This window comes from Caretta caretta, chromosome 18 (assembly GCF_965140235.1).
Source record: "Caretta caretta isolate rCarCar2 chromosome 18, rCarCar1.hap1, whole genome shotgun sequence".
In the NCBI taxonomy this organism is placed as follows: domain Eukaryota; kingdom Metazoa; phylum Chordata; order Testudines; family Cheloniidae; genus Caretta; species Caretta caretta.
In genome coordinates, this window is record NC_134223.1 from 23,396,413 (window position 1) to 23,424,276 (window position 27,864).

Sequence of the window (27,864 nt, forward strand, 5' to 3'; positions counted from 1 at the left end):
GTGTTAACAGTATAATTAGGTAGGCCAAGAAAGAATTTGAAAAAACAACTAGCAAAAGACACACAAACTAACAGTACAAAAAATGTAAAGTATATCAGAAGCAAGAAGCCTGTCAAACAATCGGTGGGGTCACTGGACTATCAGAGTGCTAAAGGAGCACTCAGGGAAGACAAGGCTGTTGCAGAGAAGCTAAACTAATTCTTTGCATCGGTCTTCACATCTTCTTCAGTGAGGGAGTTTCCCACACCTGAGCTATTCTTTTTAGGTGACAAATCTGAGGATCTATCCTAAATTCCTAAACTGAGGTGTCAGTAGAGGAGGTTTTGGAACAGATTGGAACAAACTGATAAAACAGTAATAAATCACCAGGACCAGATTGTATTCACCAAAGAGTTCTGAAGGAACTCAAATATGAAATTGCAGAATTACCTACTATGGAATATAACCTATCGTTTAAATCAGGCTCTGTACCAGTTTTCTGGAGGATAGCAATGTAATGCGGATTTTTTTTAGAAGGCTGCAGAAGTGATCCTGGAAATTTCAGGCCAGTAAAGCCTAACTTCAGTACCAGACAAATTGGTTAAAACTATAGTGAAGAGAAGAATTATCAGGCACATTGATGAACATAAATGTGGGGAAGAGTCAAACACAACTTTTGTAAAGGGAAATCAAGCCTCACCAGTCTATTTGAATTCTTTGAGGACATCAGAAAGCATGTGGACAAGGATGATCCAGTTAATACAGCGTACCTGGACTTTCAGAGATCCTTTGACAAGGTCCTGCACCAAAAGCAAAGTAAGGAGCCTGGAATAAGAAGGAAGGTCTTCTTATGGATAAATAACTGGTTAAAATGGGGCCAAAATTATAAATGGGTTCAAAATAAGAATTAGATAAGTTCATGGAGGATAGGTCCATCACTGGCTATTAGCTAAGAGGTTAGGCATGCAACCCCATCTCTTGGTGTCCCTTAAACTTCTGACTGCCAGAAGCAGGGACTGGACTACAGGGGATGGATCACTCAATAATTGCCCGTTCTGTTCATTTCCTCTGAAGCATCTGGCACCATCCACTGTTGGAAGACAGCATACTGGGCTAGACGGACCATTGGACCAAACCAGTTTGGACTTGCTTATGTTTGTGTGCGTGTGTGAAGGTCTTGGATATAGTGGCTTTAATTTATTATCCTGCCAACCAGCAGACTGACTTGAGAAGGAAATAAGCACCAATTGTTTGAGAGAGAAATCTAGCATTAATTCATTAAGTGTTGGCTAGCTTTCTGATCACTTACATACTTCCAGGTGTAAGTCAGAGGGGTAGATTTACATGGAGGCAAGTTTTCCAGATTCATACAGTATTGAATAAGTTGAGGTGCAGTATGCATTGAGGGTCCTTCTGACTGTAACATCAATAATCATTCTGTATATCTTGAAGCATGGGGAAGAAAGGATCAGAGCCAGCTATAGCAGGGGATCTTCCCTGACATCTCTAGGTGTTTCATCATTAAATAGCCTCTGCATATCCAGAGAGAGACTGAGTTTTTTCACATAATACTTTCCATATAAGCAAAGCTCCAAGGTATCAAAAGCAAGAGGCATAAGTATTTTTGCTGCTTCTGGCATCATTGTGTTGCTTACTCTTTTACAGATCCTTTTAGTATTCCCTGATGTGGTAGGTAGAAAGAAAGTGTGTATAATGGGAAGTATTTCCCCTTAAAGTTCACAGGGGAGGAGGAGGAATAGGATGACATGGTCTCCATCATTTTTTAATAATACAGCTTGTTTGGTAACATTTGAGAGTACAGTGTCGATTCTGCCCTCAAGATGTGAATCAAGACAAGCTGCTAACTCAGTTCTCTGATTCTGTCATTTAAGGACACATTAGTAGTAGAGTAAATGCATCCGATGAAGTGAGCTGTAGCTCACGAAAGCTTATGCTCAAATAAATATGTTAGTCTCTAAGGTGCCACAAGTACTCCTTTTCTTTTTGCAGATACAGACTAACACGGCTGCTACTCTGAAATCTGTCATTAGTAGTCTAGTGAGTTTTTGCTATGTAACTGCAGGAGAATAGTCAGTTTTACATTCACTTTCCATTTTTTGCTTTTCAAGAACACTGGATATCAGAAAAGTGACAGTATTGGGCTTATCCCAGCATTATTACTTCTGACTTCCCAAGTAACTGTTTCAAATGGATGGAGGACATTAACTAAGCGGGCAATATGATTTCAGTGGGTTGAGGTGAACATAACAGCTGTGCATGCCAGCAGCAGCATGTAAAGATTTTTGTTATTACAGAAACCTCTGAAGCAGATAATACCTGGAATTCCAGTGAGTTGAAACTTTATCTGATGTTTCTGCAGTTTCCTTTCACTCTGAAGCCAGAGGAGAATATGTCTGGCTCTGGAGGAGTAGACAAAGTAACACTGACTCCAGTATGTCACTTGCACCTGTAAGACAAGAAGTCATTCACAACCATGTTTAAGTGGTGAGAGAAGCCCAATATGTTTGTAGAGAGCCTCCATTCTGTACACCCTAGGTGATGTTAGTGCTATAAATCTTCACTAGTTGCCCACTCTGGCAATATCATAGTGCAATGATTCATGACTGTACACAGACAGACACTTATGGTTGACGGCTACCTGTATATAAAAGGTCTTTGGGATAGAATGCATGACCTTTCACTCCAGAAGCACAGGTCTTTGTCTGGTGAGCTAAAAGAGCATCTCAGCCAGGAAAAGGAAATGATGAAACATGTAAGAATGCCTGGCCTATATTCTGGTACCTTCCTATAGGGCGTTTTGTTGTGTGTGTATATACACACAAGACAGTTCTTTACAAGTAGTTAACCTTACCAAAAAAAAAGACCTAGTGCTGAATTCTGCTCTCAGTTACACCTATATAGCCTTTTTATGTTGAATTGGGTTGCACAGGTACACCAAGAGCAGAATTTGTCCCTCGGAAAGGAAATGTGAAATGTTTGTGATCAAAGCAGAACATAAGTAAATGATGATCCACCTTACGATGAGGAAGGGTCTAGCAATAGCAGGGATGTTAGATATTACATAAGGACAAATGTAACTGTAGCTTCAGTAATGTGACACATCTAATAATAGATATTCAGATCAATTCTCTTGCTTTTATCTTTTCTTGAGGCTCAGCGTGATGAAAAGTGACTTATATAAATGGCTGATAAATGGCCAGAAACTTGCTGTATCTACTTTCTTTTGATTTTCTTAAACAATTACTGCTGGTACATTGCAAATTCATGGTCAGGGAGCTTAAGTGGTTAGTGGAACTTTCCAGTCAAGCATTAAGGGGACTGGGTTGACCTGCCCTTGGGTGACCTCGCCAGCAAGAGTAAATACACTTTACAATGTAAGGGGAAGCAACAGCATTTTCTGTTATGATGGTTCATCAAGTTTCTCTTTTTCCCTTGGGTTCTGGGGTATTATTTGGTGTGTGCTGATCACACAGTGTATCTGCAGTGTATAGGGAAAAAACCTGTGAGATCACTGGGGGCTTCAATTTGAGTGACATATGCTGGAGGTCTTATGCTGCCAGTACTAAAACATCCTTGGAATTTCTAAAGCGTATAGATGACGATTTCCTAACTCAACAAGTGTTGCATCCAACATAATGGAATTCTATATTAGACCTTGTCTTGAAAGATAAAGAGGAACTGATCATAGAACTAAAAATTAATGGTAGCTTAGGTACAAGTGATCATGATTTGATTACATTTATAATGTGGAAGCAGACTAAAGTCCAGACCAGAAATATACATATTTGGTACCGTAAAAGGGCCAATTTCACAAAGCTGAAAACATGAGCCAAATCAGGTGGTAAGAAGAATTTCATTAGAAAAATGTGAATGATAATTGGGAATTGTTTAAGAATATTTTACGCCCCACAAAACAAAATCCTACAATCAAGGAAGAAGTCCGTATTGGTTAAAAAAACAACCTGGTTTAGAGGGGAAGGAAAGGCAGCTCTCTATATATTATATATATATATATATATATATATATACACAACAAATGGAATAAAGAAGATGATGGTAGTAATGAATATAAATCAGAAGCTTGGAATTGTAGAAAATTGATAAGGGAAGCAAAGTGACACAAGGAGAAATCTGTGGCCAACAGAGTTAAGAACAATAAGAAGGAATTTTTAAAGTATGTTAGAAACAAAAAGAATTGTAGCAATGGTGTTTGTCCATAGAATGGTAGAATTATCAATAATAATACAGAAAAAACAGAAGTGTTCAAAAAATATTTCTGGTCTGTATTTGTGGGGGGGGAAGGGTGATGAGTCCTATGATAACACTCTTTCCATTCCTTAGCATCTCAGGAAGATGTTAAACAACAGTTACTAAAGTTAGACATTTTAAAATCAGCAGGCCTAAATACCTTGCTTCCAAGAATTTTAAAAGAGCTGGTAGAGGAGGTCGCTGGACCATTGTGGATTTTTACTCAGTCGTGGAACACTGGGGAAGTTCCAGAAGACTAGAATAAAGCTAATGTTATGTCAACACTTAAAAAGGGTGATCGGCATGACCCAGGTAATTATAGACCCATCACTCTGACATTGGTCTGGGGCAAGATAATGGAGCATCTGATACAGGACTGGACTAATCAAGAATTAAAGGAGGGTAATATAATTATTGCCAATCAATATGAGTTTATGGAAGACAGAGCCTATCAAAGTAAGTGAGTGAGTTTTTTATTGAGGCTACGAGTTTGATTGATAAAGGAAATATACTTAGACTTCTGAAAGGCATTTGACTTAGTACCAAACAACATTTTGATTAGAAAACTAGAATAATATAAAATCAACATGGCACACATTAAATGGATTAAAAACTGGGTAACTGATAGATCTCAAAGTGTAACTGTAAATGAGCAAGTATGTTTCTAGTGGAGTCCCACAGGGATCTGTTCTTTGCCCAACACTTTTGAAAGTTTTTATCAATGACCTTGAAGAAAATATAAAATCATCACTGATAAAGTTTGTAGATGACATGTAAATTGGGGGTGGCAAATAATGAAAAGGACAGGTCATTGATACAGAGTGATCTAAATCGCTTGGTAAACTGGGTGAAAGGAAACAATATGCATTTTAATATGGCCAAATGTAAATGTGTACGTCTGGGAATAAAAAAAATGTAGGCCATACTTACAGGATGGGTGGAAGCAGTGGCTCTGAAAAAGATTTTTTTGGGGGCATGAGGGGTGTGGATAATGAGCTGAAAGTGAGTTCCCAGTGCAGTGCTATGGCCTGAAGGGTTAATGCAGTTCCTTAATGCATAAATGGGGAATCTTGAGTAGGAGTAGAGAGGTTATTTTACCTCTGTATTTGGCTCTGGAATACTGTGTCCTGTTCTGGTGCCCACAATTCAAGAAGGATGTTGATAAATTAGAGCAGGTTCAGAGAAGAGCCATGACATTGATTAAAGGATTAGAAAACCTGCTTTATAGTGATAGACACAAGGAGTTCAGTTTGTTCAGTTTAAAGAGAAAGCTAAGGGGTGACTTCATTGCAGTCTATAAGTACCTACCTAGGGAAGAAATATTTGATAATGAGCTCTTCAGTCTAGCAGAAAAAGGTATAATATGCTCCAAGGCTGGAAGTTGAAGCTAGACACATTCAGACTACAATAAGGCATACATTTTTAACAGTGAGAGTAATTAATCTTTGAAACAATTTACCAAGGTTCATGGTAGATTCTCCATCACTAACAATTTTTAAATCAAGACTGGGTTTTTTCACAAAAGATCTGCTCTAGGAATTATTTTGGGGAAGATTTGTGGTGTGTGTTGTACAGGAGATCAGACTAGATGATCACAGTAGTCTCTTCTGGCCTTGGAATCTAGGAATCTGTGTCCAAGTTCTGCAGGGGTGAACTTTTAATTCTTACTCCTAATATTTCTCTTTGTCACTGCAGCGCTGAAGGACTTGTAACTATGAAAGAGAGAATCTGTACAATGATGCATTTGCAGACTTGAAACATGTTTAAGTTGCAGAAGAAAAACTAGTTTCTCCTTGTAGAACGTGCAAGAAGACTTTTGTCACCATTTATCAGCTATGTTCTGTGCACCAAAGAAAAGAGTGAAAGAACAGTATGTTTGGAAGGGCACAAAAAGGCACTGAGACCCTGACAATTAGGGGAGCAGCCAGTCTCTGACCTTCTTGGTTGAGATAGAAAGCCTTAGGATGCCACCTGGCAGCAACCTCCATACAATCAATGCCTGGAGGACTCCTTAGCACTTTCTCAGTTATGTACATTGATTTGGTTGTGATATGTTTTTAAGGGAACCCTGATCTTGGTTCTCAGTGCAATGGAAGGTGACTGAATGTGTAGTCAGTGCAATGTAAGGAGGAGTCTTTTAGCTCCTGGAATTCCTGTTGTTCTAACCTAGTGGTTAAAATTAGTGGTGGTTTCCATGCTATCTTTACACAGGAGAGGTCAATTAGTTGGTCAGTGAATTATATTGATAGATCTAATTGTTTCTGGGCTCTCTAAGAAACAACAGCTGTTTGCTAAGAAAAAGCCGGGATAGCTGTTTGTTCCTTGGAGTGACCTATTTCTTAGATGTTACTTTTGATTCAGAGTATGCTGAAGCCTAAAGGAACCCTTTGATCTATAGTTAGTTTCCTCAGTGTTCACTGACTGCAGAAGTTCTCCTGTTAAAGTTTAAACATTACCATGCAAAACTCTCGGTGTGCTGGTTGTGGTTAGATGTTTGGCTGCGTGTGTGTGTTCTCTCTGTGTGCTGCCGCAGCTCTGCACAGACAGCTGGCACAGCAGATCTTGAGCAAATCGCCCAATGACCACAAGATCCATTAAGGTACAAAGGCGTCAGGCCAGGCTGATTGTCAACAAAGCATGGTAATAGCACCTGGCAGACTCTATGAGGATACAAAGATATGTATGCCCATGATAAGGGATGCAGCTCAGTGAATGGCAGGACTTTCCATTCCCCCCTCAGCCGGACAAAGATACTCCCTCTGAGATACATCTTTATACCCTGATACAAACAAGTTACGTACTGCCTCTGGCATAGTTAGTTAGTGCCCCCTGATGTGGCTAGTTATTACTCATCACCTTATACATGTTGGTTCAATCAAAACGTCTCTAGTATGTACTGTCATCCTGACCTTATCTTTTAGGATGGATCAGTGTGTTCCTGTTATACTTGGGGAATGTTTTTGTACCATCCTTGATATTGGGATTTTCTGGTACCACTTGATAGCAAGATACGTTTGCGTGAGCACTCTGTGCCTAGCACTTCTTAGGAATGTGTATTTCTGCAATATCAGCCCTGTTCTTGCCAGAGTCTGTAAGCCGGTCCTCCTCATACCAGGTCTCTAATACAGGGCTTATGTCTCAGGCTCTTTTCCTACTACACTGGTTACTGCTCCAGTTCTGGGTTATCTCATAAATTAGCTGTGCATGTTGTTCCTTAAGTAGCTGATCAGTCAAAGAAAAAGTTACTTGTGTTGTTCAATGGTTGAGTCTGAAGCTGTTACTGTAATTAGGCATGGAACTAGGACCTGCATCTTTAAGCTTTATAGGGTATACCCCTGTAACAGGTTGGACCCCCTGGGATGTCACCTGGTGTGCTGGGATGCCACTGAGGCAGACTATTCTGCCAGCCTGGGCCTCCTTTTACCTGGTCTTGCTGGGCTAGGCTCCCCAACCTTTTCCAGCCAAGCACATAAGCCGGGCCACACGCAGCTGCACAGACAGACACAGAGCTGCTCTGAGAAGGCTCAGCTTAAGGGGCTTGCCAGAGCACCCACATGTCCACCCTCCCCCCTTGGAGTACAAACCCAAAATTATGCGAAATTCGCCTTTTCCCTCAATGTGGAGGAGGGTATGCACAACTTCTCGCGCCCCTCTCCCCCCGTTAGAAATCACATAAACTGGGTTATACTGTAAACCAGAAATAAATGTATTAACTATAACAGGTTAAGGAGGTAGCAGACAGAACAAGGCAGATTACTAAGAAAATAAAAGAGAGCGCGCAAACTAAGTTTAATACACTAAAGAAGCTGGTTACATGTAAATTCTCACCCTAAATGTGGATCTAATAATCTTCTTCACAGGCCAGACGCCCTTCCAACCTGGGTCCAGTTCTTTCCCACAATTCAGTCATAGTTGTTTCCAGCAATCATCTTGGGTGGGGCAGCAGGGGAGAACTGATGACCTGGATTACCTCACTCCCCACCCTTAAATAGGATTTGCATAAGGCAGGAGTCCTTTGTCTCCTATTTTGACACCCCCTCTCCCCCAGCTTCTCATGGAAAAGTACAGAATTCAAGATGGGTTCCAGTATCAGGTGACAAGGTCACATGCCTCTGTGGGGCCCCTGTAGCCATTCTTCACAGGCTGATCCTAAGCTCTTTTACAGTCCACTGTCTCTTGCTGATGGGTCATCAGCACTGTCTAGCTTTTTCATTGTTGTACCTGAAGTGTTAGCAGGGGCGTCACACAAAGTAACACAGTTGAAATATAGATACATTGTCAATATTCCTAATTTCAGATACAGAAATGATACATGCAATAATACCTTACAAGAGTTATATCACATAAAGCATATTTTAGTTATGTCATATTTCTACCACAAGCATATTTTCATAAAGAATATGGAGTATAATGTCACAACCACAACTAACACCATGTCATTTCTCCCAAGATTTCCAGAACTGCCTTTACATTCCACTTAAAAGAACCTGTAAGACTGTCTGTAATACTGCCATGTGGTGACTCCCAGTAACCAGTTATAGGGAGTGAAGTGTTTATCAGCCAGGCAGCTAGTTGGTGCATCCACAAACAAAGGATTAGGGGTTTCTCACAGCTTTTTGTGATTGTGGGAAGCCCCTGTTTGCACATTAGGTAGTCAGTGTGAGCAGAGCTAATCCTGGGATAGAAACAGCATAGCTGGAGAGTAGCATGGTAGCAATCTCAGTGGGGTAGCCTTTCCCAGGATCCCAATTGCTTTATACTTACAAGAGAGGAGAGACAGAATCAAGGTGGGAAGAGAGAGAATCAAGATGGGAAGCCAGGAGAGAACATGACCCAGGTGAATTATATAGGAAAATCATGACTGACATTGTAACCAGAGAGAGGCCCAAAGACTCAGCAGAAAGAGTGAAGTGCTATGGAACATGACATTGGACACCGCACCACCTGGACATCCAGCATACTGACTGGTGTGTAGAGTCACAGACTGTGCCCCCAGGCAGGTGTATTGACAGTCATACAAGCATTACACTGCCACTCCCAAAGGAACATGCCCCCCAGAGGTGCAATGTAGCCCAGCCATGCAGCTCTGATCAGAAGCACGGATAGATGGGCTAGAATGTACATGCCGTCTTGTATGTAGAAATAGTCTGACATTCTTTTTGCTGCCAATGTTCTGGGGTAGAATGTTAAGCCTTGTCAGTTTTTTGAAGGTTACAAGCTTCTTTCTGTGTACAGGGTTCAGTCAGATTGCTTATATCTCTAACCAAAACCTGAGGGTTCTCCATTTTGAAGAGAGAAAATACACGGTCATGCCTGCAGATTTGTCTCTAAATCAGATATTTTCCAGGAGAGGTCAGAAACTCTTTAATTTCATAGTACATTCTGATAATGATGACAGCAAAAGGCCAGAGAGAAACTGACTCATCTACACAAACACACAGCTCTCAAAAGCAGAGAACAGCAGTTCACAGACAATACAGAAGAGAGTTTCCATGTGGCTAGTAGATATTGTAATACATGTGAGACCGTCACACAGGCCTCTAAATATCCTGAGTTTTGTTAGTCGGGCTAGAATCACAGGTCAGCACTGCACTACTGGCATGCTAAGCCTCCAAACAGGCTTCTGATAGATTCTCTCGCTCTCTCTTTGAAAATCTAATTGGTTGTAGCTTCTACTTTTGCCATCCATTTGACCTGAGCCCAAGGGCTAAACAAAGGCTCACCTTGTTCTGCTTAAATAATACAGGTACTGAGGTTATTGACATCCTGTCATGTGCTAGAAGATTACCAGGCTGCTCCCATATAGCAGCTCTGAGGCTGCAAAATGTGCTGAAGGGCAGGTGCTTTTCCCTGGCTGGTCTAATGACATTAACTCTTGCTAACTACCAATAATAACAGTATCCCCAGATAGCAGCTGGGCTCCCTGCACTAATTCCTGGGGTTGATACAGGATAGGATTCTTTTATCAGCTTCAGCATTTCCCTCTTTCAGTGCCCAAAAGCCAGTTTCATTCACTACATGCTTTCCCACACCTGGAAGCAAGTTAGCATAAATTCCACTGTGGAGCAGGGAGAGATCTTGACCTGTAAAGGAAAATGTGAGCAGACAGGAGCCAGGAAAGAATCTGTCCTGCCCCTTTGAATCCACTGAGCTGCGTGGGCATTAACCAGGGCATTAACTCAGAAAACAATGAGTCAGCACTCCTGGCTCTTGGCATGCATGAGAGTAGCTCTGGTAATTGGGCTGAAGTTTTATGATGAATTTGCTGATCTTCCTGGGGGAATATTTATTTATTTTCCCCTATTTATTTTTACTCTGTGTTAACTGAGGCTGCCTGCCAGGTCGGTCACTCTGGCATCCTATCATCAGAAATTTCCCATACCTGTCACATGCTGTTTTTCTGCCACTCAGCACCCAAAATAATGATTCTGTTTGAGTCTCCTGCATGCTGCCTCAGCTCTGCTTTCTGTGTTAAAACAAAAAGCACATTTTCTCCGGTGGCAGATATAGAGAACAAATTTAGCATTGGGATTCCATTAGCCTCTTTTCTTTCTGCAAAACCACCTTGTGGGCGAAGTGGTGCAGATCCCTGGGGAGCTGAGTTTGGCTACTGATGCTGTTTGCTGAGAGTTTTATTTTCTCCTAGGTGTACACATATAACACTAGCATCCTATTGATGCCAATGGGAGTTAAACACCTGCACTGAAGTGAATAAAGAGCCCTGATCATTTATAAATTTACCTGTTTATTGCCTGGTTCTGCAGCTGGTTTCCACATGCAATTCCCAAGGACTTCAGGAGAAGAAGCCTCATGATGAGACACTGCAAAATCTGTAGTTAGGAATGTAACACAAACAAACGAGGTACATTTTAGGAATATAAACTTGGCTTTTAGTAGGGTTTGTGGCCCAGCTATTCAGCAAGGCGGAATACAGGGCAGAGAGTTTAGAGGGTTGATTTCATTAGCCCTCTTTTTTTAATATGAATTTTAGTACTAGTGGGATTGATAACCTCCTCATCAGCATAGACCCCTCTTGGAATCAGTCACCATGGCCCACTCAGTTGCTGATCTCTCTTCTGAGAGAGAAAGTAAAAACCAGTGTTATGCAATCACTATGTCCCCCATTGTCTAGAGCTGCTGTGTAATACTTGTGTTAGCATGGTGTGTGTGTGTGTGTATAAAAGGAATGTGTGTTAGTGCACAAGAGGGAGAGAATATGGGAAGTGTGGGAATAGTATTTATATTTATTACATTAGCATCTAGCTGAGATACTCAATCTAAATTCAAAAAGAACAATCCTGTATATGGCTTACTTTATGGAGTATGTTTGCTTCTGTGAGAGGAGAGAGGTAGTGTGTGTTAGGATGTGTTATAACCAGTAAGGAATTGGAGCAGGATTATTAGATGGATATGACAGAGACACGCATACAGTAACTTTCATTTTCATTAACTAGCAGCATCAGCCTCTCTGTTGTTGCATTGCTAAGGAGAGAAGGTCAATTGCTTCCAGCTTTGGCATGAAGTCAGCATCCCTGTTGCTCTCTTGATCATTTTGGTGTCAGGGCACCTCATTTCCAACAAATTGAAATAGCATATTTTTCTGGTGACAGTGCAACATCCTCAGCCTCAGTTGTGTCATCTGTGAGACTAATTAATAGATACCAATCAGGGGACTGTAATCTGATCCTTCACCCTTCAGGACAGGGCTTGAGAGCTCTGAAGTTACTTCTCTTCAGTAAGATTTTCAAACTGTTTGCACCAGTAGTATGTCAAATGTAACATTTCGTCAATAATGATGATAGAATATTGACTAAGCTGGATGAAGCAGTCATCATTGTGGGATAAATGACCATGTTAGAAGGTTAAGCTCCCTGAGGTAAACCTGGGGGCACTTGACATCCAGAAGGTCAATCAGTAATTTGGGGAGTGTGACTGCCATTTACAGACTCCTGAACACCCAAATAATATTCTGTGTAAAGACAGAGTCTGGACGGTACATTGTAGGTATATGCAAAGGTCATTAACATGCTGCTGACCATGGGGGAATGATTTTTCACATTTGTTAATTCACCTCCAAGAAGCCTTTGCTAAAGTCTCCAGAATAAAATACTTTTAGAACCAAGCAGTTAGAGAAGGAGATTTTGGTTCAAGAAAGGATATTTCTTTTAGAAAGCGATCAACAAAATGAGAATGTTGGAAAACCACTGGTTTGCCAGCAAGAATGGGAAAGGTTTCCTGTTTCTACAAGTTCAATTTTCAGTGGACTTCTGCTTGACCTGAGGAGTTAGGAAATTAAAAGCCAGTTTGAGCCAAGAGCTCTTCATCATACTCCATCTGGACAAGGCCTCCACAGCTATATATGCCAAGAGGTGACATTTCCTTTCACAGGAAACAGCAGAGGAGTAACTCCATAACCTGGGTGGATGTCAGATGAGCTCAGAAAATCTAAAGCAAACCTCACCACTAAGAAAACAACCAAACAAAACAACCTGTACTATACTGAAGCCTCAAGGAGGGCTAACATGGAGTTAAATCTACTGTCACCAGGTGGATCAGAGAGGAGGGTATTGTAAAAGGCTCTCTGAGCAGCAGAGAAAATGAATGTGTTAAAGTTATTGATATAAGTAGGGTAGTAGCTTCATGTCTACTCTGGTAGCAATCTGCAAGACAACCAGTTGGGGATCTATGGTGGTAAACACTGCAAGTTAGACATCCAAGGATATCCTGACACAGGCTGTGGCAAGAGCTGTAAGGTCTCGTTACTCTGTACTCTCTGGGGCATGTCACAGCTTCAGGACTGGTAGAAAAGAAGAAAGAGCATTTCTTGTTACAAGATGCATTTTCTCTCCCGGCACTCATCCCTGCTGGTCCAGGCTCTCATCGTGTTACTGAGTTTACAGTAGAAAAGGTTCTGAAGTTGCTGGTGCCTCTGTTTTCCCCCTGCTGTGAAAGTCGGTCTGTCTGGTGAGGGTTCCAATGTACCAGCAAGCCCCCCTTATGTAAGCATGACATCATTCAAAAGTTTACTTGCATTGTCTCCACCTGCGGGCTGGGAGGAGCTATTCCCAAGTGTCTGCACAGGGTGAGAAAAACTACCGGAAAGAAAAGGATCAGGTAAGACATTATGAACATTGATAATGCATGGGTATTAGGGGGACCCTTTAAATTAATATTGAGTGATAGGAGGAAACAAATTTAAAAATTCTTGTAGATTTCATATCAGTAAAATGAATTCTAAGGGAAATAACCAACAGGAATCTCACATCTAACAACTAGCTGGCTCTCCTTACCCAGAAACAAAATGCACTCTTAAAAATTGCTTCAAATGTTGCTATGTTGTATCTTCTCAACGCACCTTTGATTTGGAATCTCACATGTTTATAGACGATCCCTTTTTCTGCCAAAAATGAAGCTTGACTTCAGAAGGAAAAAGAAATGTAACATGGAAAGGGAACGAGAGTGTCAGAATCACTGAGACTGGGTTTTACTCTTTGCTGGAATGACTAGAGAGTCACTACGAGATCTTCAGATAATGTGTAAGTTATATAACAGTGATACGAGGATTACCCCCATTGGATCAAAAGTTTCACAAGACTCTCAAAGCCAGCATTCTGGAACTGCTTCAAATATTATGAATGTTCTTCCTCTGAGATTTTTATTGTTAGTCACTGATATCAACAGTAACAAATTTAAAGAAACTATAAATGACAGAGCCCCCAGAGATAGAATAAAGTAAAATAAAATAAAAAGACTCTTTTACCATGCATCTTACAATGAACATCAAATATTAAACAGTGTTTATCTGATGAATCCCCAAGCACATCTTCCCAGCAGGCAACAGACTGACATTCACATCCTTTTCAGTAACCTTGAACCCCACAGTCCTGTGCTCACTGTATGGTGTTGCTAGCAGTAATATGAGAATGAATGAGAATGTTGGGAATAGATTGCATCCTGGTATGGGGATAAGTAACAAATCAAAAATACAGAGAACAAAAAACATGCTTGTGAGACTTAATAGAGGTCACTAATCTGACTAAGGCATCATCCAAAATAACAAAAGACAGGAAGGAGCCATTGGAGTAATAGAAAAAAAATATATTTCTGTGGCACCTTTGTTGTCGTCCTGGGTGCTCAGATACCATAGTGACAGGGTCAGTATAAGAACCAGAATAGAACATCATAGCCCACCAGGCAAGGTTGTTAAGGCTAAAGTATGGATTTGTTTCAACACCTGCTGTATATGGCATCCTAAGAGACTAGCCTGCCAAAAATAGCATGCACTTTGATGAACTTAATGACCTTTTCTCACTGCCAACTGTAGTGCTCTCTGCTGTCAAGTATCCGGCCTCCTGGAGCAAAGCATGCCCCAGGCGCAATTGCCTCAGCAGCCCACGATGGCTGATAGAAGAGCAGGCCTTTTACCTGCTCTCTCAGTTTAAATAGATGTTACTTGAAGGAAGCAAATACTGGGTCAGGGAAAATGTAGAGAAATGACGGAGAAATTGTGACCAAAGGGTTTTCTGTAGCTGAGCATAGATGGAGTGTGTGCACAATTGTCCTGCTCTCTCCCGCACTGATGAGACATCAGCTGGCGCGCTGTGGCCAATTCTGAGCACCACACTTTAGGACAGGTGTGGACAAACTGGAGTGAGTCCAGAGGAGAGCAACAGAAATGATAAAAGGTTTAGAAAACCTGACCTGGTTAAAAAAATTGGGTATGTTTAGTCTTGAGAAAAGAAGATTGCAGGATGATCTGATAATCTTCACATATATAAAGGGCTGTTATAAAGAGAACAGTGATCAGTCGTTCTCCATGTCCACTGAAAGTAGGACAAGAAGCAATGGCCTTAATCTGCAGCAAGGGAGATTTAAGTTAGATGTTAGGGAAGTTAAGCTCTGGGACAGGCTTTCAAGGGAGGTTGTGGAATCCCTGTTATTGGAGGTTTTTACAACAGGGTAGGCACACACCTGTCAGGGATGGTCTAGCTTTAGTTGGTCCTGACATATTGCAATGGCAAGACTTAATGAGTTCTTGAGGTCCCTTTCAGCTCGACATTTCTGTGATTGTGTGATAATGCTGGACATGGCACATGGGCAGTCCAGGAGAGACTTAGAAAGGGAGGGCTTCTGCTGTTACTGATGTTTCACAAACCCTTTTATTGGTAACCGTGTGTCAGAAATTCACAGATATTTCACTAATATATGGTCCAACTGTGGGCAGGGAATCCATGGTACCGTCTGAATGGCTGAAAGCTGTTCATTTTCAGAAAGGAGAACACACAAACAATCCCACACTCTTACCCACTTACTACACTTAGACCCTTAGTCACACACAGTCTTACACACTAACACACACGTACTGTACTGAGCTTTTGTGCTATGCCATCAGGCTAGGAACTACTTTCACTGTATTTGCATATACAGAGAAATAGCTTAAAGCCTGACAGAGCTTAAAGAGCAAGACTGAGCCACAGCAGGTCTCTGAGCTTATCCTGGGCTCAAGATACTTTCTTTTGAGTTTTTCTCATTCTCCCCTTGGAAATGACAGCTTCCTATTTCTTGGCCAAACTATAACACCAGCAATAAAAAAATAGAAGCAAAGCATCTTTAGCTACATTTTTGATTGTTCATAACGTCTAGCAATATATTAAAATATAAAGGTTAACAACATTCCTGAGAAAAACTAAAACACCAGCATATTAGAGAACAGATTGCACAAACTGAATTCAAAGTAGAATTTCAAGAGTGCATTCTGTTGATATAAACCTTGAGAGCACTTGGTGAATGTCAGCAGAGCTTTGAAATTAAAATATCTCTCATTTCATACCATCTATTGTTGCATCTATGGCTTGGGTTGGTTGAGGAAGATAGAAACCACTTGGGGCATGCTTTATAATGTTGGCATTTCTAAGAGATGATGAGGATAGAAGTATTTTGAATTTAGCTCTGTCTCTCTGAGCCTGTTTGAAATGCAAAGACAGAATTTTGTTATAAACTGACAAAGAGAGAAGATTCTGTATCTGTGAGCAATGAAAACAAAAGCAGAGTCCTTGTAGATGTGGGCCAAGGGGGCTGTGGTTTAGGCTTGCTCCTTGAGTAACAGGAAAAAATGAGACTGAAAACAGTAGCAAATCTTTTACAAAATAACACAATGAAAAATGAGGTTTACATCATTTTCATCATATACAATACCTAGTGATTTACACTGACTTACACACGAATTGTAAATGATTAACATGTATTTGTAATTGCTGTCTGGCTGTATGCGTAAACCAACATTTTGAATCTGTTTATACAACTATGGAAGTATAATATGTCCATGTTAGTGTAAGTGGGTGAAAGTTATGCCGCCTAATTTGTTCTATATTTGTCAGGTCTCAAAAGCTAGGCAGGATCCAGTTGAGTCAATATTTTGTTGGGAAATCTTGAAAGAGCACCTGTAGTAAGTCCTAAAGGAAGAAATACTGGGGATTCATTGGGTGGCACTTTTCCTTCTGAGTCAGCACTGAATTAGTGCCCCTTTGCAGTGTTGGTGACATTGTGCTGCTGGATATGCTGTCTGTTGGAGGCAATGCAAACTGCTGTCATTAAAAAATCAGAAAAAAGAAAAGGAGTACTTGTGGCACCTTGGAGACTAACAAATTTATTTGAGCATAAGCTTTCGTGAGCTACAGCTTCAAAGGATGAAGTGAGCTGTAGCTCACGAAAGCTTATGCTCAAATAAATTTGTTAGTCTCTAAGGTGCCACAAGTACTCCTTTTCTTTTTGCGAATACAGACTAATACGGCTGCTGCTCTGAAACCTAAAAAATCAGAGAAATTTTCAAAAGAGCCGTGACGTTAATCCTAGTGCCCGGTCAAATTTTAGTTTGGGAGATTGCATTCTGCCTCCCAGAATTTCCCTGCAGTTTTGGTGCACAAGAGATTCTTCACTCCTTGCCCTGGGTGGTGTTCAACAGTTGCTGTGTTTCATCCCAGAATTAGCTGCATTTTAGTGGTAAATGAATACCTATGTGCAATATAGTTTGTATCACTTTGTAAATTCTTTGGAATCCTATGAAATGAAAAGCACTATATAAACTTAAGACTTTTTAAAATGTCATGGGAGTTCATTTGATATTGGCAGTAGTTTACACCACTTTATTCATTCAGAAATTGACACTCCACTTTAAATGATACCAGTATGCTGAACTAGATATAGGAACTTAGATAGATAGATGTACCTTTAAAGATTGGGTATGACATATTTACATATTCATGGACAGCATACATATTGAAGTATTACATCATAGTGCAACTAGTTTACACATACATTTAAACTTAATTTGTCATGCAGTGCACCCAATAGTGATTCTCACAGAAATCTAAAGAAATCCTTATAAATATAAAGAATCCCAAGTCCTCTACAGACTGAGTTTTAAAAATTGGATTCAGTCATTGGATGGTCTCAGAGAGACGTTGACACAAGGAGAGAAGGGAAGGCATGGCAGAGGGACTGCAAAGGCAGAGGGAGGGGGAATGTGAATGCTGAAACTGGAAGGACAGGAAAATAAAAGAGAGAGATTCATTGGGTGACAATTTACTTCATGTGTCTCAGTGCTATGTGAGTGGGAATATTCTTTGGCACCATAAAATAAGGCTGTTTATGATAAAGCTGCCTCTGGCAGAAGGTTCGTTCCTCACAGGCGCCACTTACAATGAAATCTTCCTTAGAAAATGCAGTACATTTAGCTTAAAACAACAAAAATGTAACTCCAGTTACTATTCAGTTTTCCAAATCACACACACATTTTGGGGAGAGTGTTTGATATTCAAGATTGCTAATTACAGGGATTGCACATGTTCACGCTACAGCATAGATGTGTTCTCAGGAGCTCATAATTTCTCTTTGCTTGTCCAATCAGTTTTGGCAGCTAAATACATAAGTGGCTGTGCTAAAAGGTGAAATTGTCCACTTCTGGACACTCTTTATGTATGTCCAATGAGTGGTGACGCCTCTAGAGATGTGAGTACAGACTTGGGAATTCCAAATAACCTGGAACATATTCCTGAATATGAGTGCCTGGTAGGACACTGGCTTGTGACAGAGAATGTTTGCTGAAAAATATAGGCAGTGGAGATCCTGGTGAGTATTCCAGGTGTACATGGTAATAAGTTTGATTTCCTGATCAGGGATACTGAATTGGGTTGACAAACTTGAAAATAAGGTCAGAATTAAAATTCTGTGAGTTTTTGGCGAACTGGGGAGAAGACAGTTGAGAGATACAACAGTGACTCTGGCTTACAGACTAACTGCAGCTAGTAACACCATATAAAGTGCCTCTGCTCAGAGGCTACTACTTAAAAGTTCTTAGTTTCTGCCCAGCAAAGAACACTGTTAATTGTTCTTTAAAATGTTTATAGAAGTTCAACTTGCACACAGTTCAAAGTAAAAGCCATATAAAATGCTTTCCTGTAGACACATCAAGAAATAATGCACAACAAAGAATACCTTATACAGGAGCTGTTGGTTTTTGAGTTACTCACTATGTAAATTCAGTAAAGGGCCCAGAAGAGATTAATAAGATAATTTTCAGTTAGTATGGCAAATAAATAAAAATGTAAGACTTAAAGACTTTTTTGTTTTGGAGGTCCTTATCCAAATAAATGATGAAAAGCAATATTGTGCTTAAGTGTTTTGCCTATGAATTTCTTAGAGAGAGTCATCTACGAACGACATAGTCTAGAAATAAGATACCAAAGACATCTGCAGGTCACTGGAACACCAAGATTTTATGAACAATGACTGTAAAAATGACAGTGTAGGATCCTACGTTTATACTTCAATTATTTCCAGAGCAAATTTGCCCAGTTTAGAAGCAAAAGGATTTGTTATGCGAAGTGCCAGCCCCACAAACTCAGCCTGGGATCTGACAGTAAAGCACTTCCCTTTGTGAGATAGGTACATAGGAATTGCTGAATGAGACTAGAGCTGGCTGGATATTTTCGGACAGAATATTTTTTGTTGGAAAATGCTGATGAATCAAAATCTAAATGTTTCAGAAGAATGTGTTGATTCTGTTGAATGTTCTGATGGTTTCTGGTTTCCGTCAGTTTGCCCATTTTGCAGACTGCCCCATAGCCAGGATCCTAGGAGCCCTGGCTGGAGGGGGGGCAGGTCTCCCTGCTCTGAGTGGAGGACAAAATAACAGAGATGGGCTCTGAAGGGTGAGAGAAATCGTTCACTTCTGCCACATTCCTTTATCTCCTCTGACTAGTTCTAGGTTTGGAAATTTAAACAATTTCTCCTAGAAAAGCAATTCCGAAATCTCTTTCCCATGCAGGAGTTGAATAGTGGAGAGTTAGAACATAGTCCAGCAGGGGGAGAAATGTCTTGCTTGGCTTTAACTCTACTGGATATTATAAATTCAGTAAAAGTCTTATTAATACAAGAAGCCTTCCCCATCGTTTTCCCTCCCCCCTGTCATATTGGATACCATGCTGCTCATGTCTCTGGCATTTGCACTGGGCACTAATGTGGTTTCGGCTCTTCTCCTTAGCAAAGCCTTCTTTCTTTTCTCCTACTTTTGGCACCTACTCACAGCATTGGCAGCATAATGCTTATATCTCCTTCACTTTAAATGCTTCTGCTGGAAGTTTGACTTCTTATGACTGATTCCAGCAGTTTCCTTTGGTATTTTATAGTGCTTTCCTAATTTACTGCCCTTTTATGATGATAGTAAAAGGCCACACATCAGGGAATGCCATCAAAATTGAAGGAAACTTCCTCTCTCTTTCTCAGCTCAAGTTGAGCATTGTAATTTACATGAGAACTTTTTGGCTTCGGATGTTTACCTCCCATGGAACAAGTTTCTTCTCCCAGTATGAGAATGAGATAATTAAAATACTTCCCAGTTTATTAAGATATTAAATAAGGATAGACTGTCCCATTGCAAATGCCAATGTGAAGCTAGCTCCATTATCAGAATTTCAGTTTAAGAGCATCCATTTTTCTTTGAAGGGTATATATTTTATCTCTGCCTTTTCTTTTGTTTAGATTTTGTTGTGAGATCTGCAGTTTAAACTGATGCAGGTTTATTCTATTAATCATAGAAGGTTTTTTGTATATAAAAACAGAAATGTGTGTCCTCCTTCTTAAGTACCACATACATGGTGGGGTTTTTTTATGGAAATAATCAGCCTTTCCCCCCTCACCACCTCAATCTTCCAAGCTTCATATGATGAAAACCAGTAGCTGCATGATTGCTGCCAATGTTGTCTACAAGCCATAGACAAAGTGCCATTAACTCTATTCCTCTCCCTTTTTCTTTAACTCTGGTTTGCTCTGTACAGTACACATTCCCTGTGGTATGCTTCCTGCACATCTGGTGGGATGTAGAATAAAGCGGGGAATGAACAAAGCTGGGTAATGTATAGCAGAAATGTTCTTTATTGATTCAGAGTGATCCTCGGCCTTCCATTCCAGAGACCTTGGTGCTGACCTCTCCTGAAATGTTCAGTAAGCATATGTGTGGACTGTGGAAACTGTTATTGCTTTGCTTCCATAGGTTGAGTCACAGATGCTAGAACAAGGAGTGGCGCCCCACATACATGCACAAAGGTAGTTCTTTGGGTAATTCACAAGTGTCAGAACTGCTCATCAACGCGCAGAACTATCTTATTCCTGGCACTGTGTCCAGGCCTCCCACTGCCCCAGTTACAGCTGTAGCTCCATGGATGTTTTTCAAAGCTTGTGCAAGATAATTGCAGAGTATTAATGTAATTCACCCTGAAAAGTCCTTCCGCTCTCATCCGACCCCTCAGAAAAAGGTGCTCAGTTGTATATAGACCATGATAAGAGATGGCCATATCTATGAGAGGACTGAGTCCTTTGATATCCACACCAGGGGAACAATCTTGCTACCTGCTTCACACCCACCCCTTACATTGGCTCCAGTCCCACTGCCTCAACTGGCTACATTCCTTCCAGACCTTCAGTCATGGAGGAATGAAAAATTTTCTCTGAAGTATTTAGAAAGGACCTATGACTTTGGTAGCCTAGAGACATTTATAAACAGAAGCACATCAAGAGAGGCCTGAAAAGAGACTTTCTCTTCACTCTCTCTCTCTCTGTATTCTGTATATTGTATGAGGGCATTCTGCAGTACTGGGAGTTGCTTGTTGCTACCGTTGCCATGGGCCTCAGAGAGCCTGAATGACAGTTAGTCTCTGTGAGTATCAAGTCATAGAGCCTCCATGTCAGCAGCTCCTGCTGAGCCGGGCATTCTAGATCAACAAAGCCCTTAGACATTACAGGTCCAAATCATGGCAGAAATGTCTACTCACTGTCAGTTGCCTGTGTAAGTTAAAGTTTCCAACTGGGGATAGTGACACAGATTAACAGAAATTTCCATTATCATCACAGATTTATGAAATTGTTACAGTCTTTGCAAATACCAGCATGAGGAAAAGGTAGCAGAGAGATGCTATTTCTTTTATTCCATCTTGGATTTCTGTTAGTGACCTACCAAGCAGACCCAAAGTAATTTGTCATATTTGTTAACAGCACAGGAGACAGTTACTTGAAAGCTAATAAGCAGCTAAAAATTAATTTCTTCTTAGATTGCCCCAGTCGTGAGAGCTCTGCATTTTTATGTACCTTTCAATGTTTAAAATAAATAAGGGGAAAAAATAACCAGACATCGGTGTCTAGAGGCAATTCTTGGTACACATGCTGCAAATAGACACTGCTTTCAAAAATGCGAATGCAGAGTTGATGATACATGGGGAGCTGATACTTGTTTCATACTGAAACTCTGCCTTGCTTTCCAAAAGCCTATTTTACTGCCACTCACACTGTTTAAATGCAGAATCCTAAAAGCTCCATTGCACAGTGGGAGCCAAGCTGTGGGTTCCTTCACTTGCAGTGGAGAAAACATGACAGAAATGCAATTAACGTTGAAAGTTATGTTTGCATGTGTCTGTGTGACCTCATGACCCACTGCTGTGCAGGTCTCTGAGCTGGAGGTATGTCACTGTCTCACAAAGAAATGCACAACAGAGCCTGCTTGTCACCTTTACATTTTGGAGCCTATGGTTTACCTCTGCTACAACTAAAGCAGATGAAGGAAAGTAAGTAGGAAAGTAGATCCCTATTATTCACACCTTGCAGTGTCAAAGTTTGGTCCTTCTTCGTTTAAGGATGTTGCAAACTCTGGTTCGAAGTTAACTACAGATGCATATTCTTCAAGTGTCTAAAAATGTATGTGTAAGTAACACGCACACTGAGTGGAATCTGACTGTATATCCATATGTATTGAGAGGAGTGTGCAATGTAAGCAGCCCGTCCCCTCGTTCAAAAAGTGGAGAGAAGAGGTACTTAAAGGCTGCTAAAGAAGATTGTTGTTAGTAACGTTACTACTGTGACCAGAACCATTTCCTAGGTATAGTTTGCATGACAAAATGTTGCTTTCTGATTCAGAGACCAAGCAGAAAGCAAAGGATATCAGTATACATGATAGTTTCAGCCAGTTAGGACAAATGGCTCTTTTCAAGTCTTTCAGCAAGACAGGTTCCTTGGGAGAATTATTCTTAGCATGCCTGTGTCATGTATATTGATGAAAGGCAGTAAATATACCACATCTGTGCTGCTAACCTATCATCTTTACTCAAGAAGAATACTCTTGCTGCGAGGCCAGTGACTGAGTGTCTATCTGTCTATCAGTACTCATGTGGCCCCCAGCAGTGTAATATCTGAGTATCTGACCGGCTAACAGTCACATCGATTCATAGATCATAAAGCCAGAAGGGTTTTCTATGTAAAATAGTCCATACATCCCACTCAATAACTTTTCAGGGAGACAGCTATTATTATTTTAATTTTTATTATTTATTATTTTATTTGTGTTACCATAGAGCCTAATCAAGAACCAGGACCCTGTTGTGCTGAGCATTGTACAAACAAAGAACAAAACAAACAAGTCTGTGCCCCAAAGAGTTTACAATCTAAGGATAAGACCAGAGACAACGGATGGGTACAGACAGGCCGATGGGGGAGTACAAGGAAACACTGAGACGATATTGGGCAGTGTAATAGGTAGTGGTCTCAGTGCACCAGCAGTCCAGCTGATGTGTGTGCTACCATTACCCTCTGTTGGGTGGATGGATGTCAGGCTTGTGTACAAAGAAAGACTCACTCAGTGATCCCCTCACTTTTCTCTAGGCTGGTACTACTCATTAATTTGAAATGGTGGGGTTGTCTTTGGTCATGGCAGCTCAAATTATTGCTACATCCCTGAGGCCACCTTGGGCCTTCTCCAAGTTGTTTAGGAGAGTCCCCTGGCATTTCCCAGTGTGAGTTAAATGCCAGCCATTCTCATTTTCACCACTTCTCTTTTCTCATGGGTAGTTTTAAATCATTTGTCAGGGTTTCAAATCTTATTTATGTTTCCTCCTGGTGTATTTGTACTTAATAAGGTAAAGGTGATTTTTGAGGTAAAGACAAAAAGCAGCTTTTAATCAGACACTGTAGATGTTAAACCCCCCACAATCTGGGACTGACAGCAGTGTCTCCTTCATGATGTGGATGCCCTTTGGATCACCTGCTTGTTCTGCAGTAGAGCTGAATGAACTGTTCCTGTCTAGATCTGTTTCCAGTATCTCAACAGAAACAGAGAAGTTCGAGGGGCAGAGAAAGATTTAAAGACCGTTTCCTTATTGCACTCTCCTAAGCTTGTCATGTTTGAGGCTCTGCCATTAGGTACTGTTTGGGATCTTACCTACAGGAGGTGCCTTTATAGTCATAAATGACAAGGTATTAGAGATTGGGATTTGATTCATGTTAGTATTCAGAATGTCTTTCCAGGCAGGTTGCAGGGACAACTTGGTATTTCAGGCAAGGACATTGCTTTGCAGCCCTCTTTTTTAGGGAGGTGAGAAAGAAAAGCACAAAAAGCATCTGGAATTTGCCTGTGTCATTAGTGTAACAGGTACAGTATAGGCAGAGTTAACCTGCACGCTTCTTCCCGTGCTATCAGTCAACCCCAGAAGCTATGGGAGGATGAAAAAAGATAAAGAGGAATTAAGAAAGAAAACAACAAAGGGAAAAACTGTATTTTGTAATCCAAACCTTGCCCTGCAGTGTCTCTGTAACCCCTAGTCATTCTTTTGAGACATAAAATGTAGAGCACTACAATTACGTTAGTGATTACACTTTATCTTGTCCTACCAAGGTATTAAAGAGGAACTGGGGAGCACATTAAAAAAACATACAGCCCTATTTAATCATGATTCCCTCTAAAACAATTGCAGGAAATCTCACTATTATAATTGCATGATCATAAAAATCAGTTTTAAGCTTTTCAAGCTTTCCACAATTCATCATTTGCCTGGTTTGCAGTCTGGAGCTATGTCAGTTTAGTGAGCCTTGGATAGTTTGTGTCTTTAACTGTACTTAATAGAACAGCACCCCCTGGCTGCAGTAATGCTATCGGGAGAGCAACAGTGGTCCAAACTTCGATGCTCCTCCCTGATTTAAATGAGCCTTTGATATTACAAACCAAACCATACCCAAATGCCTTTCAGCACCACCTTCTACTTGGGCTCTGACAATCTTAAAATCCCAACTTCTGGGCCAGATTGTCATAGAATCATAGAATATAAGGGTTGGAAGGGACCCCAGAAGGTCATCTAGTCCAACCCCCTGCTCGAAGCAGGACCAAATCCCAGTTAAATCATCCCAGCCAGGGCTTTCTCAAGCCTGACCTTAAAAACCTCTAAGGAAGGAGATTCTACCACCTCCCTAGGTAACGCATTCCAGTGTTTCACCACCCTCTTAGTGAAAAAGTTTTTCCTAATATCCAATCTAAACCTCCCCCACTGCAACTTGAGACCATTACTCCTCGTTCTGTCATCTGCTACCATTGAGAACAGTCTAGAGCCATCCTCTTTGGAACCCCCTTTCAGGTAGTTGAAAGCAGCTATCAAATCCCCCCTCATTCTTCTCTTCTGCAGGCTAAACAATCCCAGCTCCCTCAGCCTCTCCTCATAAGTCATGTGTTCTAGACCCCTAATCATTTTTGTTGCCCTTCGCTGGACTCTCTCCAATTTATCCACATCCTTCTTGAAGTGTGGGGCCCAAAACTGGACACAGTACTCCAGATGAGGCCTCACCAATGTCGAATAGAGGGGAACGATCACGTCCCTCGATCTGCTCGCTATGCCCCTACTTATACATCCCAAAATGCCATTGGCCTTCTTGGCAACAAGGGCACACGGCTGACTCATATCCAGCTTCTCGTCCACTGTCACCCCTAGGTCCTTTTCCGCAGAACTGCTGCCTAGCCATTCGGCCCCTAGTCTGTAGCTGTGCATTGGGTTCTTCCGTCCTAAGTGCAGGACCCTGCACTTATCCTTATTGAACCTCATCAGATTTCTTTTGGCCCAATCCTCCAATTTGTCTAGGTCCTTCTGTATCCTATCCCTCCCCTCCAGCGTATCTACCACTCCTCCCAGTTTAGTATCATCCGCAAATTTGCTGAGAGTGCAATCCACACCATCCTCCAGATCATTTATGAAGATATTGAACAAAACCGGCCCCAGGACCGACCCTTGGGGCACTCCACTTGATACCGGCTGCCAACTAGACATGGAGCCGTTGATAACTACCCGTTGAGCCCGACAGATTGCTGGGTCTGCTGGGCTTATGGACAAAGACATAGACATGGTGGAGTCACCTGTTCTTCTTGCTGCTTTCTAGGTAATTCCTGCACTGCAGAGCTGAAACATGCTGACCTCTGCTACTTGCTTCCCCGACCCAGAGGGACACGTTCATCAGGAGACCACACACCTTGTCCTGCAGCACAGAGAGACCCAGGGTTTTTGTAGGAGTGAAAGGGCAGTCTCCAGAGTCTCCACAAGAGGGCAGAGTCATAAGGAATGAATGTGTCACAGCAGAAGGCAGTTGCATCATGAAATGTCACCCCTGCTCAGGGCATGTCACACTTTGCACATTCCTCCTTTCTTGTTTTGGTGACCACTGATTTGTCCACAATCTTCCCTCAGTAGTTTTATTCCAGGTGTTGCAGTTCTCCTTCCCACATCCATCCACCCAACAGAGGGTAATGGTAGCACACACATCAGCTGGACTGCTGGTGCACTGAGACCACTACCTATTACACTGCCCAATATCGTCTCAGTGTTTCCTTGTACTCCCCCATCGGCCTGTCTGTACCCATCTGTTGTCTCTGGTCTTATCCTTAGATTGTAAACTCTTTGGGGCACAGACTTGTTTGTTTTGTTCTTTGTTTGTACAATGCTCAGCACAACAGGGTCCTGGTTCTTGATTAGGCTCTATGGTAACACAAATAAAATAATAAATAGAGCCGACCCCTCACAACTTCTCCCTGGTGTTGCTCTCGTGGAGCTGAGATACACACTTTTGAAAGTAAATGGCAAGAAGATACTGTCTTGAAGTAGTAACAACAACCAAATACATGGTTTCCACTTTCAGCACCCCTACTATAAAAAATTGTTCCAGCACCTCTGTCTAGGATCCCATATGACTCTTGTCACTGGTAGTATCTGATACCTAGGCATCTTCTTTCCTGAATATGGAGCCTGCCATCTCCTCTAATCCTGAGATTCAAGGTCTTGAATTTGTCCGGGTTGGCCCTACACCTGACGCATTGCCTCGCTAGTCCTCTTAGCCATGTGTAGTACTTAAGCAATTTGTAGTTAGAAGCTGACTCCACCCACTTTGTTTGCTGATCACATCATCATATTCCTCAGTAGAACACGTACCCCTGAAACAAATATTCGTTTGCTTTGCATTTTCCCTTGATTGTGTTGTACAGGGGTAATTCCCAGTGTTTAGAGAAGTCACTCTCTCCCACCACTGCAGTTATATTTCCTTAATTCTAATTCATATTTAAAATCTGTTTGTACTGAACTCACTGTGTTTGATGGCAATGCAGGATTCTTTATCCTTGCTCTGAGCTTGGAGCCTCTAGTAGTTTGATCATGAAAGGAACTTTTAGAACTCTATTTGTGTATCAAAATCACTTCCATGGCAACAGACTGAGCTGTCACTGCTTCAGTGAGAGAAGGGATTCTCTTACCTTTCATTAACAGCCAAGACTGGGAAAATACCAACAATTCATGAAAGGGGAACACAGAGTAAATGTACATCAGATATTCTATAAATGTTACTCCACGCAGTAAAGAAGCAAGAGCTGGGTTAGAGATAAATAATTAGCTGAGCAGAAGATAAAGTTATAAAGGGAGGCAGCTGTAGTTTCTCATGCGTTTAATCCTTAGGAAGAAAAACCAGAGGCAAATGGCTGTGGAAACTATTAGTACTCCTCTCTCATCCCACCAGCTTTTTCTTCTCTGTTGTATGGACGGTCATAATTTAGTGGACACTAATCTCAGGAGCTTCATAAAGCTGTTGAGATACACATAGATTTGATTTCCTAAATGTTTAATTTGAACATTTTTATAAGAACAGCCATAGGGGATCAGACCAAAGATCCATCTAGCCCAGTACCCTGACTTCTGACAGTGGCCACTGCCAGGGGCTTCAGAGGGAATGAACAGACAATGAAATGAGTCTCAATGACAGCAAAAGAGATATTAG

General features: G+C 41.2%; 1 protein-coding gene and 1 long non-coding RNA gene across 19 annotated transcripts in view; one reads left to right on the forward strand and one right to left on the reverse strand.

The window, feature by feature from the left end:
* CAMTA1 (calmodulin binding transcription activator 1) overlaps positions 1-27,864 on the forward strand; it is a 939,042-nt gene that overhangs the window by 735,640 nt on the left and 175,538 nt on the right. The gene's annotated exons all lie outside the window — the stretch shown is intronic.
* Positions 679-27,237, reverse strand: LOC125624506 (uncharacterized). Of its 2 annotated transcripts, none has more exons than XR_012665450.1 (4): positions 27,183-27,237; positions 10,990-11,078; positions 2,317-2,446; positions 679-779 (listed from the first exon to the last, which is right to left on the reverse strand). It is a non-coding gene; the product is annotated as an uncharacterized LOC125624506 (long non-coding RNA). The 2 variants fall into 2 exon arrangements; XR_007353330.2 differs by having other exon boundaries at positions 679-804.